The 22,045-nt window shown below is 40.1% G+C and overlaps 1 pseudogene across 1 annotated transcript; it reads left to right on the forward strand.

Annotated features, from left to right (window-relative positions):
- The first annotated feature begins 8,955 nt into the window (after positions 1-8,955).
- LOC149084495 (protein BTG1 pseudogene) lies at positions 8,956-18,212 on the forward strand (annotated as a pseudogene). The gene has a single exon (XR_016192981.1). The product of XR_016192981.1 is annotated as a protein BTG1 pseudogene (transcript).
- Positions 18,213-22,045: the final 3,833 nt, after the last annotated feature.

The following is a 22,045-nucleotide window of genomic DNA, read 5'->3' on the forward strand; positions in this document are numbered from 1 at the left end:
CTGTTATACAAAATTATATATTATACTCATTTAATAAAATTCCGGATGCACCCATCTTTCGGGAACGCTTTCGATATCTCCCTGAGATGGGAAGCGGGGTGAGTCCGGTCCTTCAATATTCAATGGTCCCCCCCCCCCGTTCACTATACACACCCGCGGTGATTCGCCTCTTCCCAGTAGGAAGAGTCTGTCTCCGCTTATGACCCAGGGTCAGGGACGGGCTTAAGTATATTGTGGCCCGGTGCAAAAAAAAAAATTGCAACCCCTCTGAACAGGGGTTTTCCAATACGCCAGGGTACTCTGGTGCCCGCCAGGTTCACTCTGGTACCCGAGAACGATTGTAAAACTACTTCGTAGTCATAAAAAATTGTCATTTGGCAAATAAATATGGACAAAAGTGTCTGCTTCCCAGTGAAAAAATTGTGAGTGCGCCCCCTGGCACTTAACCCCCTAGGAAGGTTTAGGGGTTCTCAGGGCTAGAAAACCGATTATCTACCCAGACCCTCAACCTTAGTGGTCCTCTATCTTGGACTGAATTTTAAGCTATTGCTTGCTAAGAAGTTGAAGTCAAAATGTAATGAAAACATTTTTATCCCCTTTTGCGGCCCCAAAAATTTAGCGGCCTGGTGTGGCCGCACCCTTCGCACCTGCCTAAGTCCGGCTTTGCCCAGGGGCCCATTTCTCCCTTAATTTCATCCACGATGTTAACGGCGTAATCAAAACTGCGTAGATCATGGAATGAATTCCGGGTGATAATCAACCGAATGAACGCTTTATTTATTTTTTCTTCTCCCACTTATAAGAATCAGAGATAACAACAACATAATAACACTGTCAATATCCACAGATAACGGCAGCCATTTAATCTATTATCTCCACCTCCACCCGCCTATCCCTCTCTTGCCCCAGTGGCTCAGAGTAAACAGAAATGGCGTGAGCTGGTGTTTTCTGCTCTAATCGCACAAACGGTCCAAATAAAGTTAAGATTTGATTAGTAGTAGTAGTAGGAGATTACGGGGTCCCGCAGGAGTGTTGTTGTTGTTGTTGTTGTGCGCGACAAACAAACAAATGGGTCACCCCCCCCCCCCTCCCCTCCCTCAACACTCGTGTTATCAACTCTCGCGCATTGATATTAAATATCCATACGAGGGTCTACATGCTTAGCGACACGTTCAGTGGAGAAAGAGCGAGCCTAGGCATTGATAGCACGCACTACCTCCTCACGGGTGCCTCACTTTAACGGGAGGGGCTCTGGGCAAAGCAGAAATTAGGAATGCCCCACCCCCCCCTTTTTACTAGGGTCAAAGATGTTTTGTTAGTCGATTAGTGCAGTGGTTCTCAACCTGATGCCATGTAGCCCCGCCCCCCTTGCGGTCCTAGAATATTCTGAGGGGGCCGCAGGGGAAAATTAGTTGAAAAGGGGGCCCCTACAAGTGGTGAAAGGGCTACGGAGAGCTGTGAGGATAATTTACATGAGCATGCCCGGGACCTCATGTCTATAGGAGTCCTTCACGACGAGATGTACATAGTACTATGACTTTCAAATGTAAATATGTAATCTGCTACTTTCGGCTAAGGATGGGGCCCCGGAACATCGCTTTTCCCGGGGACCCACGATATTAAGACGACCATGCATAAAACCTCTAAAACCGTGATTCCCAACATGGAGCCTACGCCCCCACGGGGAGGGGGGGGCAATATGATTTTTAAGGGGAGGAATTTGATTTTTGCAGGAAGCAATCACATGATTTATGAAAATTCATATTTTATAAAAGAAAAATTGTCAGAATTAATGAAAAATTGATATTTATTGAAAAAATGCAGAAGTAATGAAAATAAATACTTGATAATGAAATAATCTCAAAATTAATGAAAATCTGTATTTCATGAAAGACAATTTCCGAGTTAAATTCATATTCAATGAAAAAAATAATTCCCATGTTAAAGAAGTGCCATATTTAATGAGAAAATAATTTAAGCATCATTGAGAGAGAGAAAATTCCATTTGAGATTAAGAAAAATTATCTCAGAATAAGTAAAATTCTCCATTAATGTAGGGCTCCCTATTTCCCTTGAGTGCCTGGACCCCGTTGTGTTTACCCGTTTAAGACGCTACTGCGAGAATCGGGATACCACAGTACGTCTTATTGGCCATTGGGCTTCACGAATTTTTTTTTTGACCTGCCCTTTATCCTCCAAAAGAGTTTCAAATTCAGAAGAAATAGATCGAAACAGCATTTAAAGAATTTTTTCAATATTTTAACTTCTTTTTTTTCTTTCAATTTTCGTTCATCTTGGGCGCGGATATCCGCAGGTGTGGTCTTTTGTAAGAGCAGGGGTGGGGGGGCATCAGGATTTCATAAGATGCTTAGGAGGGGCATGGCAGAAAAAAGATTGGGAAACATTGATGTAAAACAGTGGTTCGCAAACGGTGCTCCGCGGAGCCCTTGGGGCTTCCTCCACGGGATTTTGGGGGGGGGGGGAACTACTAGCTAATTTAAGTTTCAGAGGAGCACGCGGAGAATCTCCCCAAAGAAATCACGAGTCTTTATCCTCGAAATAGGGCTCCGTGGTGACTCAAGGAAAATAAAATAAATCAGTATATTTGATAAATAAATAACAAAAAAGAGGTCTGAAGGGGGTCCGCCATAAAGTTATATACTAAAAAGGGCTCCGCCATAGAAATTATATACTAAAAAGCGCTCCGCGAGTCAAAAAAGGTTGAGAACCGTTGATGTAAAAGAAGAAAACTCACTGAATTTTTGATCAGGGAAGGTGTGAACCCAGGGTGATGTGTTTGGAGCGTGGGTCACAGGTTCGTTGTGTAAATCGTCCCATATTTTGCACGGACCGATTTCTCCCCATTTGATTCGGCTCTTGGTAGGGATGATCTGTGTGTGCCTGACTCCATAGACCGATCTCATTTATAAAATTTTTGTTCATTACAAATTTAGTTTTGATTAGGGCTGGGAATCGATTAAAATTTTTAACTGGTTAATCAAAAATTTTTAATCGAATTTTAATCGAATATTTCGTGACAATATAATGTATTAATAGATGCTATAAAAATATATTTTATCCATCTCAAACTCACCTATTCAGTAGATGTAAACAAATGTAGGAATAGGTTAATAAATTAAGACTGCCCGCTTCAAGCAATTTAATACGCTAAACATAACTGCCGAAACCTGCAATTTCTTCACTAGGATCTTGTCTTTTTTTTTTTAATTGGTTATTTTTGGTTGTTATTCACTTTCGAAAGTACTTCCGATATTATACTGTTGCTTGGTTTTCCAGAAACTCCTCTCGAATAGTACTTATGAGGAGATGAGCTGATGCTTCCAAGAATACGAAAAACTACTGTTCACAGTGGAGACAATAAATTTTGGTCGGCTTCACACAAAAACTGTCAAACTCAATTTGAAATCATCAGTTTTCATTGAATCTAATTTGATCAAAATATTGATTCAAATATTTTTAAATGTGGACGCTTATCCAAAATGTTTCTGTAAAGAGTGGCGGATTAAAGTTGTTCGAGGCCCTGCGCGCAATAGAAAATATTGGGCCCCTTAAATTAGAAAAAAGTGTGAGGTTTGGGTTTTTTTGGGGCCCTTTAGAAGTCGGGGCCCTGGGCGCACATGCCGTTAAATCCGCCTGTGTGTATAGAACATGATTTATAAGACATTTAATCTGTTTTTCGAAAAAAAAAAAATCACTTTAATTCTCAAACATTTAATAAAAATTTTAATCGAATTGATCGAGTCGATTATTTCAACTAAAATTTTTGACTGCGATTAACTGACCCGCCCGATTAATCGGACCAGCCCTAGTTTTGATCAAATTCAATTCCATAAGTAGAGAGGGTCTCAATCTTGGATGAGGTTAGGAGGCCCTGGATTAGATAGGAGACCACGAAAAGAAAATGTCCAAAGGAGGGGGAGCCATGGATTGAAAAAGGTTGAGAAACACTGAATTAGTGTATGTGGGCCTACATACACTGTAGGCCCACCTACCTTAGTGTATTACTGATTTTGGGCCTCCTTTCCACGATCTTGAGTCCGTAGACCAGGATCAGATAAATCTATCTCCCCAGGCATTTGAGAAAATTTCGACCGGGCATGTATTTTTTCAACTACGTGTCCGACTCGGGCGTATAAAAAAATTAGTTAAAAATACTTTTTTTTAATTTTTTCATCGATGATGATGATGCAAGTGGTTCTTAAGGCTGAAACACGCTACACTGACGTGACGCGATTATCATGTCTCGTCAGAGACGTTGTGAATTCGTGGAAATTCTGTGACGTTGAAATTATATGGCGTGAAATTCCCACGTCACAGAATTTCCACGAATCAGAATTTACAACGTCTCTGACACGACGTGAAAACACATCACGTCAGTGCAGTGTGTTTCAGCCTTTAGACAAGTGAAATTTCACGCAGAAATGCTTTCCTTGGCATCCATAACGCAAATAAGTAGTCAATGTATTTTGACCTCTGCGGTTTACGGTCCTAACATTTAGCAGCCCGGTGTAGTTCGTCATGGGCCCTCATGTACTGTCAGACTATACATGACCCAGGCTCTGTCCCTTCCGGGATGTAAGCCTTTTACCCGCGTGGGTTGGGTCGTGCGTCCCTCATAAACTGTAACTGGGCTCATGGGCTGGAATCTTTTGGCGGGTCACCATTCCAGAATTTTTTTTATGGGCCTTTCTCTAAAGTTTCAAGGTTAATTTTACCACTTCAGTATACAGTATTTAACACTTTTAGTAAAAAAATAATAATGGGATTCACATTCTAGGCCAGGTTGGTCAGACGTCCCAGTCCCGAGAGAGAGTCCCAGTTTTTGCCCAAGGCATTGTTCCGAACAGCTGTTTGTCCCGGTTTTTTCAATGAAATCAAATTATTTTTAAGAAAAAGAGAAATGGCGAGATGTTGGCGAGAGTGAAAGAGAGAGAGAAAATATTGGAGGGGGCGACGGTATGTTTGCCCGTACCGAAAATGTGTTGACTTATAAATGTCAAATATTGATTGAACGCTGGGACCTCTGCTGCTACCTATTGGATAAAAACTGAACTATGTGTTGGAATTCTCAAAATAAAATATAGTTGTGGGTATTAAATCGATTTGCGGCATGAAAATGAACAAAAATATGGTATGAAACAATTTTTTTTCCTTTTATGCTGCATTCCGGTGCAAATTTTAGGCGCCAAAATTTTTGTTACTATGCTTTTATTTTTGCAGCAGTAATTGATCTAGCTAAAAGCTTCAAAATATAGTAAACGATGTTATATAAGGCGCATAGAATTTATACTGATATGCAGCATAAAAATGGAAAAAAAAATTTTGTTTCATACCATATGTTGTTCATTTTCATGCTGCACATAGTTTCAAAAAAACCAATAATAAATTTTATTTAAAAAATTATAACGAATAGTTTTGTTTTTTATTCAACAGGTGACAGCAGCGGTTCTAACTTGAAGCTTTTCTGAAGATCAGAAATTTTTTCTCATTTTTTCTTTCTTCACCTGGAGCGGAGGCCGGCATTTTCAGCTGCTGAAAGCCGAGACCAACATCTTCAGCTGCGAATGGAGCGGAGGCAGGCGGGTGATGTGTCAGAGTCGCGACTTATGTAGATGTAGAAGCGTAGTCAGAAATTTCGTTCAGGGGGGGACCACTTTAATTTCGGAGAGGGGGGAACCAAAGTGATAGAACAATAGATTTTGCCATCTTTTTCCCATTTTTCCTCACATTTCGGGGGTGACCAGACCCCTAAGTCCCCCCCCCCCCCGCTACGTCCTTTTGTAGATGTGTCATCCCGTATATTTTACTGGGCAAACAAATTTCTCCCTTGTTGTTCTGCTCTCGGGATTGGCAATCGCCCGGGATCCGCGCTTACTATTCAGTACATCTATTGTCTAGTGTATTTCTGAGAAAGATAAATTTCTTTTAATTAATTTCCTTTTTTTCCCCACTATATATGTTCAATATAATACGCACGTTGACAGTATTGCCCCGGAGGGCCTACTGGAGGATATGTTTTCACTCTGAGTGTGTGTGTGTGTGTTGCATTTTTACTTGGAAAGGATGTTGCGACACATCCCCCACATTCAACGTCTGTTGTTATTGTGATGATGTTGGTGACGTTGCACATGGCTGACTTGCCGCATCAAACGAAGCTGTGTGTAATGGTACAGAACAAGTCTTCTTTTTTTTTTTCTTCCATGTGTGTGCGTGATGTATTATTTGTTTGGTTATGGTCTAGGTGACGCTTTCTTTTGTTTCTACGCCATTGAGTTATTCTTGGGAAGAGGGAGGAGAGAAATGAGATTTCATCTTGGAGAAGCAAGTCGTTGTGGGATTCGATGGAAATACCACCCCCCCCCCCCCCAGGGTGGGAAATTCTCTCTCTTTCCTACGAAACCGTGCCAAAAATTTCTGTGACATCCATTTTAACGAAATTATTTTTTTCCTAAGGGTGGGAGGGAGGTTTGCATAAATTTAGAAAAATGCATTGTGGGGGCGGGGGGGGGGGGGGAGTGGGAGAATTGAAAAGTTTAGGCAGGGACGCAAATACAGAAAACATTATTTGGAGGGGACAGCATAACTTCAAAAAAAGGGGCATGTGGGCTGAAATTCACCGAAGGGCGGGCAGATAATTTAGAGAAAGACAAGAGTAATTTGTATAAAAGGGGCAAGAAGGCATAGGCGTTGAAGTTAGGGGTCGTTCAAGTATTACGTCAGCATCGATGGGGGGGGGGGTTCCGATTTGCTGACTTTTGATGACAAGGGGGAGGGGGGGGGTTTGGATGATGCTTACGTCATCAGCCATCCTTTATGAAGACATGAAATATTCTTAATGGCATCTTATTCGGTGCGCCAAAATCGGAAAAAAAATCTTTTCCATAGTTATTGACCACCTGAACTAACAATCTAACTATTGGTAAGCCCCCTACAGAGCCTAGTTACTAAGCCTCATAGGCTTAGTAACTAAGAATTGCTCTTGGATATAGATTCCCTGTTACCGCTACCCCTTCATTGAGTGCGCCCCTGCTAGGGGCCTTCTAAAATCCGCCGACTTATGTGGATATTTCGGCCGTGCAATAAGCTTTTGCAATTGCTTCGACGACTCGTAGCGAAATGATTTGTTTGTGGGCTTCCTTTGTGCTGGATTTATGTGTAGGGCTACATTTATTTTCAAAATTACACAAATAAAAATCTTAATAAATAAATCCCGAGTTCCATTGGTTCATCCAGGACACCAAATTTTTAAATGAGACACCCCTCAACTACTTTTGTGGCTGCTCGGCTTCAGATTTATGCGGGGGGGGGGGGTGTTCTGAATTTGTTCGGGATGTGCTCGCTCCCCCCCCCCCCGGGCCACAAAATTCTGTGCGCACTGTTGACTCTAGTGCCGTCTTAATGCATAGGCATGCCATGCCCCTTTCTAGCATGGCACCTCTTGAGCAGTGTCGTCTTTATACATGTATGGTGATGCTAGTGCTGGTGGATGTGTCTGGTTGTTATTTCGGAAACATACGGTCATGACTCCTTTCTTTTTTTAGTTATTTAATAGAAGAGAGAGACTTTTAGGACATGTTCGGTCGACAGTTGGAGCCAGACTGAACTCCGATACAAGAACACGCTAGATAATGCCTAGCTAGTGAGTGGCATAAAAAATATAATAAAAATATAAAAATTGTACAAGACGAGCAGCGCCACACATGGGCCCACCCGGGCCACATGAAAATGAGATTTGTTGAAAAATGTCGAGAGTATGTTTACAAATCGGTGTAGGTAGGGGTTTCTAGTCAGGTTGGAAAGGGGGGGGGGGTGTCTCAGAAAAATTAGTTTAGTCGGGGAAGTGAGGGATGTACTTAAGACTGTAAGCACTCCCCCCCCCCCCCCCACAATGGCTGGGCTGACAGAGCTCGAGCCCAGGGTAAATTTCAAAGTTTTTTTACACCATAAATTCACTGTTGAGGGAAACTCCCTGTGGAAATCCCTGTTCCAGATTATGTACAGTGCCGTCGTAAGGCATAGGCCCACCCGGGGGGACCTCAAGAGAAAAAGGGCCTCACAAAAATGAGATATGGTTGAAATTTTCAAGAATTTGCCTGGTAGGGCCTCAGAAAGCTCTCTTAAGAGCATCATGGGCATGATGCTCTTAAGAGAGCTTTAGACGGCCCTGGGTATGGACAGGGCCTGTTCCTCATAATTTCGGTTGGGCAAATATTAATTTTAGGGTCATATACAGTGTTCTTCGAAGCAGAGACGTATGCAAGGGTAAGGAGCATGTGGGCCATGTCAAAAATACCAATAGTATCAAATTTCAGGGCCCTGAAAATTTATGGATCCTGGGCACCTTAACGAATTTCTCGTCCTGTTTGTCTGTGCAAGGCACCCGGGATTTGGGAACAATATTCTCCAGTTAGTAAAAAAAATTAAAAGATTCACGGGGGGAGGGAACCCTTGGTTATTGCCCTCTCAGCGACGCCCTCGGAGATCCAGCAGCAGCAGGGGCCCCTTAACTGGATCTTTGTCGGGCAACTGTATAGTGAATTAAAATTGTGGAAAAACAAAAGAAATTAATAATTTTTTGTCCCTAGCCCTGTCAGCCCCATCCCGCAAGGGGCTCCCACTCGTTATGACGCCACCGTGTACAGCCAAGGTTTCTATAGAATATTATACAGCCGTTTTTTAACATATTCATTTTTTTTCTCTCTCTCCTTCGCTGAACAAAGCTAGGGATTGCCCTTTTCACTTCCATCGGGTTCGTTTTCTTTTTTATTATTATTGTTCTTCCGCTCGTCTGCTCGGTATCACTCCGCCGCGTATCTCTCCCCGACCAATCAAATCTTGCCATTGATGCAGGGAAAATAGTTCCCCCCGCGCAGACGATTGGCCCGTGTACGTGGCGTGGGCTCGTTACGTCATAATAGGGGATCCAACGACGCTCTTATAGCGCCCTCCAGAAAGACATCTACGTGTGAGTCCGAACGTCCGTGATCGAAGTTCTTCCTTTGTGTTGTTTGTTTTTTCGTCGTTATAGTTTAGTTCGTTTGATTATTAATTTTTTTTCCCCCTCTTTTGAATTCCGAAAGTTTCTATACATCATCGATTGATCAGCCATCTTGTGGTTAGTAAGAAAAAATAAAGTGTTGTCGATCCCGTGGGTTATTATTATAAGCAATAATAATAATAATCTGATAACAAGGCTCGAAGCTGTCGGAGCGTGGGTGTTGCTGGTGTACACTGGGTTCTACAACAACCGCCGAAGTGGTGCTGCTGCTGTGGAGGAGTACGAAGCTGGATCACGGATCGAAGGTAATATCTCGATTAAAGACGTCATATCCGCCAACATGAGACTAGAAATTAAGAGTGCCGCCAATTTCCTAACGAACCTGGTTCGGATTAAATCGGGCACCGCGGCCACGACCGCCGCCACCAACAACAGCAACGTCGGGGGCGGCATGAACATCCACCAGCTAGAGCTTTTCGGTTCGAAGCTCGAGGACATGATGTGCAGCCACTACCAGAAGCACTGGTTCCCCGAGAAGCCCTTCAAGGGATCCGGTTACCGCTGCATCAGGATCAACCACAAGATGGATCCCATCATAATCAAGGCCGGTTCCGAATGCGGGTTCGACGAGGAGTGTCTCCGCGGATTGTTCCCCGACGAGCTTACCATGTGGATTGATCCGAAGGAGGTGTCCTACAGGATCGGTGAGAACGGCAGCATATGCGTGCTCTTCGACGGTGGTGCCAAGTCGTCGTCCAGCAGCTGCACGGATAACAGCGGCACGGTGCCTACCAGAACCGTCACCATCACCGTCAATCGTTCCAGCAGCAATCCCAACAACAATAAGGTGCCAGCGGACTCGCAGCGCCAATCCTCGTCCAATATCCTGTTGTATGAGCGAATGCCGTTGTTGCCATTGTCCACGTGCAAGGAGACCATCAGGGGTAACGGGTCTTGGGATAACTTCGTCATGGATCCGCGGAACATGAACTTGGAGCAGTACACCCCGTATGTGTCCAGTTAAATCATGTTGTCGAATGAATAAACACTCACACACATACATCGACCATTGTGAAGTAAGGTTCTCGATTCTATATAATCAGGAATTTGCAACAAAAAAAAAAAACGGGAAGTTCTTGATGTCTAAAATACATATTAAGTAATCTATACTGTGTGAGATGATCATCAGTTTGTAACATACCTCCGTTACACTTTCATCGCAAAACATTTTTTATCCTTCCAAAGAAACAATTTTATTTTCCCATTTAACTCTACCGTAAAAGTACAAACACATTTATGCATTTTGAGCAGCGCAACAATGCTTTGATTTGTTTTAGTATTTTATAATAACGTGTATTTTTAGAATTTATGCCGTGGCTTCATTTCCTATGTCATCCATCCAATATAATGCTAACGATCATCTCTTGAGTGATCAAGTTTCAGGTATTTGGTGAGTCAAGGTCTTGATAAATCCATGTACCACCCAACCATGGTGACTAGAAAATCGGTATAGGTGCCTAAAATAATATATAGGGGAAAGCTGGCTGTGTGAAGAGATATTGATGTTTAGGAAAGAAAATGCATCTCTACCTTCATGGGGGAAGATGGAAAATTCATCTCCCAATGAAGGTAGATATGAATTTCCCCTCCCTAAACATCAGTATCTTTCCATGCAGTGAGTTTTCCCATATGTATACTTTATTAAAAAAATTATAATTCTATTTTCTATACGCAATTAGTGAGTTAAAGTATAACAGAAAATTTTCTCTTTTCATGGTTGTGAAACTTTCCACATGAAAGGGGGTCATTGAACCTCATAAAAGTCAAATAAAGATTATTCAGGGCTGTTCTTGAGGGGGGGGGGGACATTTTGCAACATTGATAGGGATCATTAATACCTGGAAAACTAGAAAGAAATCAGTTTTTCCTAAGGGAAAACCATGCTTATCTTTAAACAAATTTGATTTTTTTCCTCAATATTAATCAAGCCCTGTCATAATACTGGGCTTGACAAATTTAGGCACCAGCTAGATTGTTGATTTCTTTCTAGTATTCCATGTATTAATGATCCCTATCAATGTTGCAACACACTTATTGAAACTGAAATTTTTGTTGCCATCCATAGGATGGGATTACACTACAAAAGTTTTGGAAATTTTCTTTTATTAAACTTGCAACCAATAAAAAATTGACTTTTTTTGAAAAAGTTTTTGAAAAATGCAACCATTAAGTATATCGGTTACATATGCTTATTGCTTGTTTTTCTAGTTTTGTAAAATACCTTTAACCAAACTTTTATAGTGTAATCCTGGCCTTTGATTCCAATTTAGGGATCACATGAAAGAATTTTAAGCATTAACCCCACATCCTTTAGCAGCCCCTCTCCCAGATTGCTTTTCCATGGGTTTCTTTGTGGTGAAAAATCATGATCGTTCCAGACTGGAGCCCTGGCAGCCCCTTGTGGGGACCATGATTTGCTCTGATATCATTTATCTAGTCTCTGTGGTGGTAACCTGATGTTTGGGATTTTGTGAAGCCTGCAGTAAATAGTGATGTATTTTGAATACCAGTTTACTTCAGATTGTATCATTCAACCTACATCAGGTCTGAGGACTTCAGTCATAGAGAACTTTGAGTCATATGTTCAAAGCTGGTTTCTTTTTCAGTCACCCTGGCACCTAGGATTTGTCAAATCTTGAACTAACTAGTGATAACATGGGTATCTTCAAGTCCCACATTATTTCAAGAAATCCATTCTATTTTGTATACTGCAGTTTGGTTACAACGTTAGAGGGAAATGTTTCTTCCCCCCAACAGCTGTTTTAGTGTGGACATCCTCTACTCTGATAAATGGAAATGAAACCATTGTCGTAAATGTTTAATCTACAATATAACTGAATTCTTCACATTTCTTTCTTGATGATGCCAATTATAAAACTAACCCTTTCCCCCTCTAGTTATTTATTCTGCATGTATGTGGACCCTTGTGAAGAAGCATTTTGTGTTTTAGATTGCCTATTACCAGTGATGACCTGGACCAAAAGAATGATTCTGAATTGGATTTAAAAAAATAATTATTGTACACTTTATTTCATAATTGATCACGACCTGGAGCTGATTTCAATGATTCCCTGTAAACCTTTGAAATGATTATGTCATGTTCGTCTTATCCTTGATATAGCCTATATGTTCTTTTTCCCCTTATATTAAATGTTCTGCTCATGGAATGTAAGCTCTTTTCTACTTATCGGCGAGTTTGTACATCTATAGTCAGGAAACGTGAAAACAATCTGGATATTATTTCATTGTCAAAACTTTTTATGAATACAGTAACTGTCTGTGATAGCTATTTGCGGGAGAATGTTTATCATATTTTTTTGTCATTTTTATTTCTGAACTTTTATACAAGAAAGGTTTGGTAGATTGGGCGATCTGCACGTTAGCTTTGCATTCTTAAGGAAATCTTATTCTCAACTAAGTGAGAGAGATCGTTATTTCATCATTTGTTGATCCGATCGATGATCACCCATTGGTGAACCTTCCTTGTTATTATAGTCATAGATTGCAGTTGATTAATTTAAAATATCTTATGGCAGTGTGTTTGAAATGCTGCTGTTTGCGGCGAAGAGTTGTGTTTGTGTATATAGTGTTACGACTATTGCGTGCCAAAAAAATTTTTGATTGTAATTTTTTTTTATCCAGTGTTCGTAAACGTACATTGGACACTATTTAGTGCATCTCATAGTGTGCGAGGATTTTACTGTTTATTATGTTCTTATTTGGTATAGCTCTGTAACGAATTGGTAAAAATTTTTCCTCGTGCAGCTGCATGTGCGTTCGTGAAAAGTGATTTATAGTACAAAAAAATATATTTGTAGAAGTGCCTATACAAGTGCTTATCCGAGAACATGATCGCACATGTACTGTGATAATAACCTTTCCAGTTTCATTAACAATGATGCCAACTTGTGCGTTTGATCTTTACTACACCATAACTCATATACAGTCAGTAATTTGGATTTATAGTAAATCTACATGGATGCAACTCTTCAAATCAGATCTTTACACTGCAGGGATGAAATCGCCTATGATTTTTTTTCAAGGCACTGGGATCTTTTTAATGCTTTAAATTAGTAATCAGCACTCTTTTAAAGTGAGAAGTTTCCCATTTTTGTAGGTGATATACAAGCGGCAAACGCACAAAATCAAAATGATAGTTGTTCCTATTAGAAAACTTTTCGTTGCCTCTTTTCCCTCCATTTTCACTCGCACAATGCAGGGAAATGTCTCAAACTTGAGTTTTGAGCAAAAAAATTCGACAGTTTTTCACGATTGAAAATAATTTGTATTCCTTTGATTATATCACATGTTTAGGAATGTTATAGTGCCTTATTGTTTTGTTTTTTCTGCAGATTTAGGATAATGTACATGAAATTCCCAGAAAGCTGCGTTCGTTTTTCCGGCAAAAAAAATGAATTCCCATTGACAGGAAATTTGTCTAGAGCAGCATCTATAATTAAGCAGTTGGCTTTTTCCTGACTATAGTTGACATATTTCCTCGATCTCTGTCAAACCACCCTTGATCTGCTTTTGCAAGTACTGTCATTATTCCCAGTGCAAATTTGGTATATTTATAGTATTTTTCCATTATGTAGGTGTGTCCCTTCCCCACCATTCTTAATAGATGTGCGTCCGAATTTCAAAATTTATTAAGAAAAAACTTGAGATGAAAATTTTTTCATGGGAAGTCTAAATATACACTGTTGGGATAATTCAAATCGCTGCTCATATCTTGAGATTCAGGTCAGTAATCACAGATACTTTCATTCTTTTCTTTTTTTCATCCACAAAGTTTACTTACTCTTTTTAATCGTCAGAAGCAAAAATTACAACAAATGCCTCATGAAGTCGGAGTTGGAAAATATCCCTTGTTTTTTGGCTCTCAAGATTAATCCTAAGCATAACATAGCCAACAAAAGCAATTTCGTCCCTGGTTTTTGGCCCTCAAGGTTAAGTCTGGGGTGACTGCAAGTCTGTCTGAGAAATGAAACCAGGGAATGGAGATGATCTATGTTTGTATGAGCAAAGTCCAATGGGGATACTGTACCATCTGAAACTTGGAGCAGATTATCTCTTCCATTCAACTTCATGGGAAATCCACGACTCTAACTCTGTTCGCAAGATAACTATTTTTTTACCTCATGGGGCATTGTGCTCCAAGTGCTGGATTATTTGGAGACTGATAGTGTGTGGCATTTGTCGTATACTGTTTTAATTCTGACGATCACAAACACCTTGTGGTCACATGGACTTTTGAGCATTACTTCACTGTCCTTGCGCTATCGACACCAGCTTCGAAGCTCAATTATTGCAAAATGCATATTAACTGCACAAAATCATTGATTATATTCATTTGCATGCTGGGATATTATTATGGTGGACTTTGGTCATTATATTTAGTGTTTTTATTTTCTCTTCAATATAACAAATATATATATACACATAATATATGTAACACATAGTAGTCGTATAGTCTAAAACTAAGATTCTGTTGATATTGTGACTCGTAGAAAGCTTGATTAATGTTCCTGTGCATTGCATTAGTCTCATTCTGCTTACCAATTTAATTTTACTACACTTTTTTTTTTTCTTTATTACAACTCTTGGATAGTCGAGAAAAACATTGTCGTAGTTTCGGTGTTCTAGATGTAGTCCGTTTCTTGCATTGAAAATTTTTGGTGCTTTTGTGTTCTTGTATCTTTTATGGTGTTTCCTAGATACCCATTCATGGAAATTTGGTTGTTAACTACCCAAAATGTTCTGATATAATCAGAACCATATCGATATGTCGCTGATTTTAATGTTTTTGTCCCGGTTAATTTACGTGGCAAATGTCACTATTCTGTCTTTGACATTCAACTAAAAGCTGACAATGTTTTTTAGCTATGTTTCGAAAACACTCTTCCTATGGGTATCAGGAAATACCATGAAGAATTAAGCTGTGCTCGTTGATATCAATTGCTAAAATAATATATGCCAAGTGTTCAGTAACAAGACTTGAATGAATTCCATGCTAAACAAAATTTGCTTTAATCGGCAGGATATAAGGGGTAACTTCATGAACTGTACAGTATTTTACAAAAGAAAGAAAATTTAAAAAAGGCAATATTCAAAGAGCAGAGAATATTAAGTAACACAGAAATAGTGATATTTTAGCTCCAGATGTTCATGTTCTCTTTTTTTTATCCTCGATAATTAATCGTCTGGAGTTGAAATTTCAAGTGCAATTATGCTTCATATTGTATTTACCCGGGAATTTGATCTTCGGAGAAGAAAACGCCTCTTGGAATGGATTCATTTTTGTATGACTTTGATTACTGAATACTTTTGTGAAGGAAAAAAAATATTTACGTATTATAAATGTATACATGTGAGTCTTTTTCCTCTATGTGCGTGTTTGTGTATAGCTCATGAGATAAATGTTCGTGCAATGTTCGGGATTTACAAGAGACTTTTAATCTCCTTCAGCTATCATTAGTAAACTGATCTTTGTATGTATCAGTTTTTTCTTCTGTTAATACTTAACTGCAGCATTAACGAGCAGAATGTGATGATGGTGATTGCCTCGTTTACCCTTGTTTAATGGGTTTTCAATACCTCATGTGTTTGCGCTCTGGATACTCGCACATTGTGATCGAAAGATTATTCATCTTCCTGTGTTTTTTTCTTAATTATGTGGATGTGAAGAGAGAGTGCTGTGTTCCCGTCGACAAGTTGAATGGATTCTCTTGAAAGTGTACTTTCTGTAATGAAATAGTGCCATAATTATTGCGCAGAGAGGATTCGCTTTGTATTTTTATATGTCATAAACATGTGATCATTTAAATTTTATCTCTCTTATCCTGTTGTGCATTGTGTGGATGGCAAAAAAAATTCATTGAATTCATTGATTTCAGTGTTTGTTAGTTGGACCCATTCGTCAATCTTTTATACCGATATGTCTGATTTCTTCTGGTTCTATTAATTTTTTAAATAGCTTTGCATTATTCCTCTTTTATGTCAGTTGTCATCATGTCTGGCTATCGGCAATTCCAAAATAAACTAATTTTCTGTACATAAAATTAATGTTTGATAATATCGGGTCATTCCAGCCAAAATTTGGGTCCGTTTTCATTGCCCTTCACAAAATACAAATTAATGAGACCATTAATTTGGTGTTTCGTTTCTTTTGTGATAATTAACTACATTTTTTTGCTTCCCATAATAATCCTAGGCAAAAACAGTCAACGAAAATTGTAACCCCTAGTTTTTGGCCCCCAAAAGTAATCCTAAGCAAAGCACATAGCTCACAAAAGTGATTTAACTTCTTATTTTGGCCAGCAAGAGTAACACTAGGCGTAACATAGCCCACAAAAGTAATTTGACCTCTGGTCCACGAGAGTAATTTTATCCAAAACATGGCCTACAAAAATATTTAAACCCTTATTTTCTGCCTTCAGGAATAATCTTAGATAAAACATGGCTCACAAAAGTAATTTTATCCTAGTTCTTTGTGCCCCCCCCCCCCCAACAGTAACCCAAATCATAGCATACAAGAATGATTTAATTCTTCGTTTTGGCCAGTAAGAGTAATTCTAGGCAAAGCATAGCCTCAAAATTAACCTAAGGCAGGACATGGTTTGCAGCAGCAAACTTTGGATGTATAATAATCCTGGGTATCCAGCCAACAAGCCCAAATGTTTGGGGACCCACAACATAAAATTTTATGGATTTTTAACGAATTGGTGGCATTACAGGTTTCATTAGTGTTCTTGTGTATTCATCGTTGACTCTTTCCCATTTGGAATGAAAAAATTACCAAACAGTTTAATATGAAAAAATATGTGTTTTGTATCATTGGTTAGGCCTTAGAATGCCTTGGTCGCTATGATTCAAAGCATGTTTTTGCAGTAGGCCTACTGATAACACAAATAATATCTGATTTGATTCTTGCTTATACCAACCAAATGGCCATTATTATTGCCGTCCACTAATGATTGGAAAATTATTCTAAAAGTACCTCATGCTCTCCCAAGTACTTGTTACAGGCTGTATCTACATATGTTAGTTTAAAAAAAATTCCCCTTTCTAATTGTTTTTAGAAGCGCATATCGTATGATAATCAGCCTCGTAGTAGTGTGATGATCGCTTTGTTCTATTTTTTTTTCATGACTATACATTCAACTAGTCAATTTTTTTTCAATGTGCAGCCTGTGTGTTAATGTTAATGTGCATGCGTGTTGCACATGTGATGATGTTATTATATCTGTGATTTTTCTCATCATGAAACAAAAAAAAACGTCCTGTTCGTTGAATCCACGCACAAGAAAATGTATACACTCATTCTCTCAAAAATGAATCGAGGGATGAATTCAAGTCGAGAGGATAGGCACTGTTGATCCAATTTTTTTTTTTTTTTTTTTTTATTATCGAGAGTAAAATGAATCGGGTGATAATTTTGAATTCGGAAAAGTGTGTTGTCTATGCTTTTTTCCCATCCACGTAGTTTAAGCTGATTTAGCTGGTGTTAAAAGCTCTTAGTATGTTCTGGGCATCGCACAAGCATTTCTGTTAGTAGATTTTTTTTCCTAATCCCAATATGTGTCAGGAACCATTTAAAAAAGTTGTTTCTATGCATGGACTAATAAGCGAAATATTCCATCCTCAATGAATATTATATATCAAGAAACGGTATATATAGTACCTCTCCCACTATTTTTCCTCATTCCCGTCCCGAAAACGAAGGGCTGTAGAGCAGAAAAAAAAAATGTCTTAGTGCTTTATATTATAATATATATATTCTATACCCTTGTACAGCCAAGCAGTTCGTTCTTATTGGTCAATTTTGTTGTTCCTTAGATTAGTTAATATCGCTTATTGTTTTTTTTAAAGCTGGAATTTGTATTTTTGATTTTTTTCCCTCCTTCATAGTAGTCGTGTATCGTGTGTGCATGTAATTGTTTATCCACCGTCGTGTTAATTTTTTCTTTTCTTTTTTTTATTATCATTAATGAATTGGATATTCGTGTGTGTGTGGTGGCAGTTCGCTGTACGATTCTTCCTGTACAAATTTATGTATATTTTCCCTTTGTATAGTGACATGGAGGTTTTGTACAGTAAATAAAAACAAAACTATGTTAACGCATAATTTTAATTGGGTTTTTTTTCTTTTTGTTTCTCGTCTCCATCAAATTTTGATCTTGAATATAAATGTGATTACAGTTTTACTAGTGTATGAATTTGGATCTATCAATGCTTTTTTGGATTTTGTGTTTATTGTGCGAGTTTCAAGATCAGTTTGTTGCGTGTTGTACTGTCTATGCTGTGGAATTTATGTGGATACATCGCCCTATATCCGTGCCTGTTAATCAGGCTAGTAAGTCTGGATTGGTGGTACATTTGGGGGAGGGGTTGAGGAAATTTGAGTGAACTTGAGAAGGGCAACAAAAACTTAATCCATTTATAGTTCTATGTTGAATATGCTGAGCCTAATTGTTGATTTCACATCAATACGTTATTAGTGTTCCTTGGTACAAGCATAATGAAATTCAGGATGAGACATCACAGATCTTTTTCTGGTTGGTAATGTCTTCTGTATCCGTGAATTTGTCGAGTGTACTTGTTACTTGCACTCTGTCACTCCCTGTAGCTACTCTTTTAGTCACTCAATGACCTATCCTCTTGGCATAGGCAAATTTATTGTTTCATCGCCCTTCTCCCATCCTAGTACTATTTTCTTGACACCACCTCTTTCTTAAAATTTACTGCCTTAGTCCCAGCCCCGTAAATATGCCTCTCTGTCTCCGAGTCACTGTTTTGGTCAAACCCATGCTCAAACACTTTCTTGGTTACTTTTGATCATTCACTGACCTGGTTCCTCGCTTTCTGGGCGGGCTGCTTCCATACGAACACGCTTTCCATGCTTGCGTATTCTCTAGGTCACTCGTGATCTGGTCATACTCAAAGTCGCACTTCTGATTATTAACATGCTTGCGCACTGATCGCTCAGGATCACTCTTTTTATCACGCCATGCTCCGTACACTTTCTTGGTCACTTGCTGATCTAGTCCCTTGCTCTCTTGGCAGAGGCGGATGGATTTATGGTTTTACTGCCCTTTTCTCATTTTCTTGACCACTCACTACTCAAATTTGTCGCCCTTTAAATACGCTTCCGCGCATGCTAGGTCTTTTCCCCCGCTCTCGAAAACGCCGGATTGCTGGATGTGCTGGAATATCGGGAGTCCAGCAAGAAATTACCTATATTTAACATCTCAATTTCTGCCGATTTAAAGCACTTAACCGAGAAATTGTATAACAGATTTTTTGTGCCTCCCCTATTCCCAAAAATCCGATGTACACCTTTTCCCCTCTTCACGGGTCCACCTTGAATACGTCCCCGGTCCTATGAGATTTTAAGTGACCGCACTCTTTCCATATTTAACTTGGAAGTTTCACAACTGTTTACCCCCTCCCCCAATATAGAAATGAGCAAAAAACTTTCTTAAGCCATGACCACACTCGTGTCGAGGCTGGCCTAATACATTCCGCGGGCAAGTAGTGTGGCCGCTCCACCATTGGCAATGATCATCAAATGTTGGAGATTGGAAGGCTGGTCGGGTGAGAACCTTCCAGCTTCCAACCCAGGTCCAAAAGGAGCCGCCTTCCTATCTGATTTTCCAATCCGTCTGCACAAGAGTTCTGGAAAAACTGCTCTTGCACATATTCTCCAAGGAATATAGGGCGCAGTGTGTAGCCAGCCTATGCCGCTGCTGCTTCTTTGCATCACGGAAAGGCAAATATTTGCGAATGACTATCGGGCCAACCTTGACAGTAACTAGTGTGGCCCTAGCTTTACCACCAAAAAAAAGCGTGAGTTACGTCTAGACCAGCGGTTCTCAACCTTTTTGACTCGCGGAGCCCTTTCTGGTAAATAATTTCTGTGGAGGAGCCCCGTAGGCCTATTTTTCATTCATTCATCAAAGTTACTGATTTAATATTATTCAAAAATACTTATAATTTTCCGAATTTACTGCAGCTTGTATTTTTCTCGAGCTGCCGCGGAGCCCCAGTTGAGAACTGCTGCTCTAGACTAAAGGTTCTTAACCGTTTGTTTTCCGTCCTAAGAGACGGGGGGGGGGGGATGATCACGGGAAGGGAATGTGAAGTGAATGAGGGGTCACAGGTACCATCGGGTACACAATTAGGATAAAAGCCCTGCTTTAAGTGATCACTAGAATGCGAAGATTCGCGGGTATGTTACTACTAGAGTTAAGGAGCGTACAGTATTCAACTGAGGATGAACAAGGGCTTGGACTTCGTGGAAGTACTGACACGAGGAAAACAATTGGGGGGTTAACAGTTACCAGACGTTCAGGGGAGGGGGAACCAAGGTGATAAACCAATAGATTTCACCACGTTTTTTCCTTTTTCAGCCATTTCGAGGATGGGGGGCAGACCCCAAGTCACCCCACTTTTGCTACGGCCTTGATTCGGTATATTCAAGGGAATAGGGGGCGAGAGTAGCAGATTATACATTACGTATTCGTGCCTCGAGCTTCTTTCCCCCCCACCCCCACTCCTCCTCTGTTCCGTCGTTTATAAGATCCGTCCACCCTCTTATCCAAACCCTATTCTTTTCAATGTCTCTACACATTCCCACCAATTAATATACCAGATAATATTCTGTACCGATGTACAGGCCATTTTTTTTTCTCCCCCCCCCCCCTCCCAAAAGTCATCGAGAGGTCAATCACTCGCTCAGTGAGAATCGCCATCTTCACTTGCAGCCATCAAAAAGAGCGCAATATTTTTAACTTTAACAGCAGCGTGTGCGAAAGAAAGAGATCCTTGACCTAAAAAATACGTTTATTTATTTACCATCGAGCGTTTATAACCGACATAATAAACGTCGTCGTCGACGACCTACCTTATAGACAAGTTAGAGGATGGCTAAATGCACATGATTCGTACGAGAGTGTATTATTTGCGTAATATTTTTGTGAAACTAGAACGTGAGTCGGTATGTTTCGTAATTAACTGCTTAAAATAATGCTAGGCGCCCACTCGGGAGACGTTAATGAGATGCCATTTCGCATCCATGTTTATTCTTTTTCCCCGCGGGGCAAAGCAATCTCTGCAACATACATCGTAATACGGAATTTTATCCACCAACCGGAATGACCGTTTTAACGCGAGGGCAATTCGACTGAAATGATGCAAACCTCAGTGCAGGAGTTTTGGCACCCGCGCCAAAAAAAAAAAAATCCAATTCCAACTAATCATGGTGCAGGTGCTAATCAATATGCTCGGCTCTGGGTGACACTTTCGTCAAAATTTGGCTGGAACAGGCAAACATGTCCAGGGCTGTAGCGGGGGGACCTGGGAGTCTGCCTTTCTCCTCCCCCCCCCCAAAATTTGTGAAATGCCCGAAAAAAGGGGGGAAAGGTGGCCAAATCTATTGTTCTATCGCTGTTTTCTTCCTCCGAACAAAATTTCTGGCAACGCGCCTGAACATGTCACTGCCAGCGCCGTTTTGACACGTGGGCCCACCCGGGGCGTCAGAAGAATCGATTTGCCCTGGGGTCCATGATGCTTTTAAGACGGTTCTCGGTTTTCTTGCAAACCGAGTGCGACTCCTGTCTATCGCCATGTGCAATTTTCTACCGAATGAGTGGTGCCGGAAGAGTGAGTACCCAATAGTCTGAGAGCGTATCTAGTGTTGTCTGATTTTTTTTTTTTTCCTGTGCTGCCATCCCTATTTCAAATTTTTAAATGAAGTGTAACGATTGAATATTTGTACCGTTATACGCCTGTTCCTCTGTATGACGAGACTTCTCAACTGGGAGATCAGCTCGAAGTTGAGAAACTATTTCAGAAGACGACCACTGTGATGCCGGTCTAGATGCTACTAATTAGTAGATCTTGTAGGCTTTGGTTATACTCTATCGACACGGGGAGGGGCAAGAAGAGATCGGATGAAACGGTACC

This window comes from Pholcus phalangioides, unplaced genomic scaffold, assembly GCF_987345545.1.
Source record: "Pholcus phalangioides strain wild (caught in Gottingen) unplaced genomic scaffold, Ppha-v1.0 ptg000008l_1, whole genome shotgun sequence".
NCBI classification, from domain to species: domain Eukaryota; kingdom Metazoa; phylum Arthropoda; class Arachnida; order Araneae; family Pholcidae; genus Pholcus; species Pholcus phalangioides.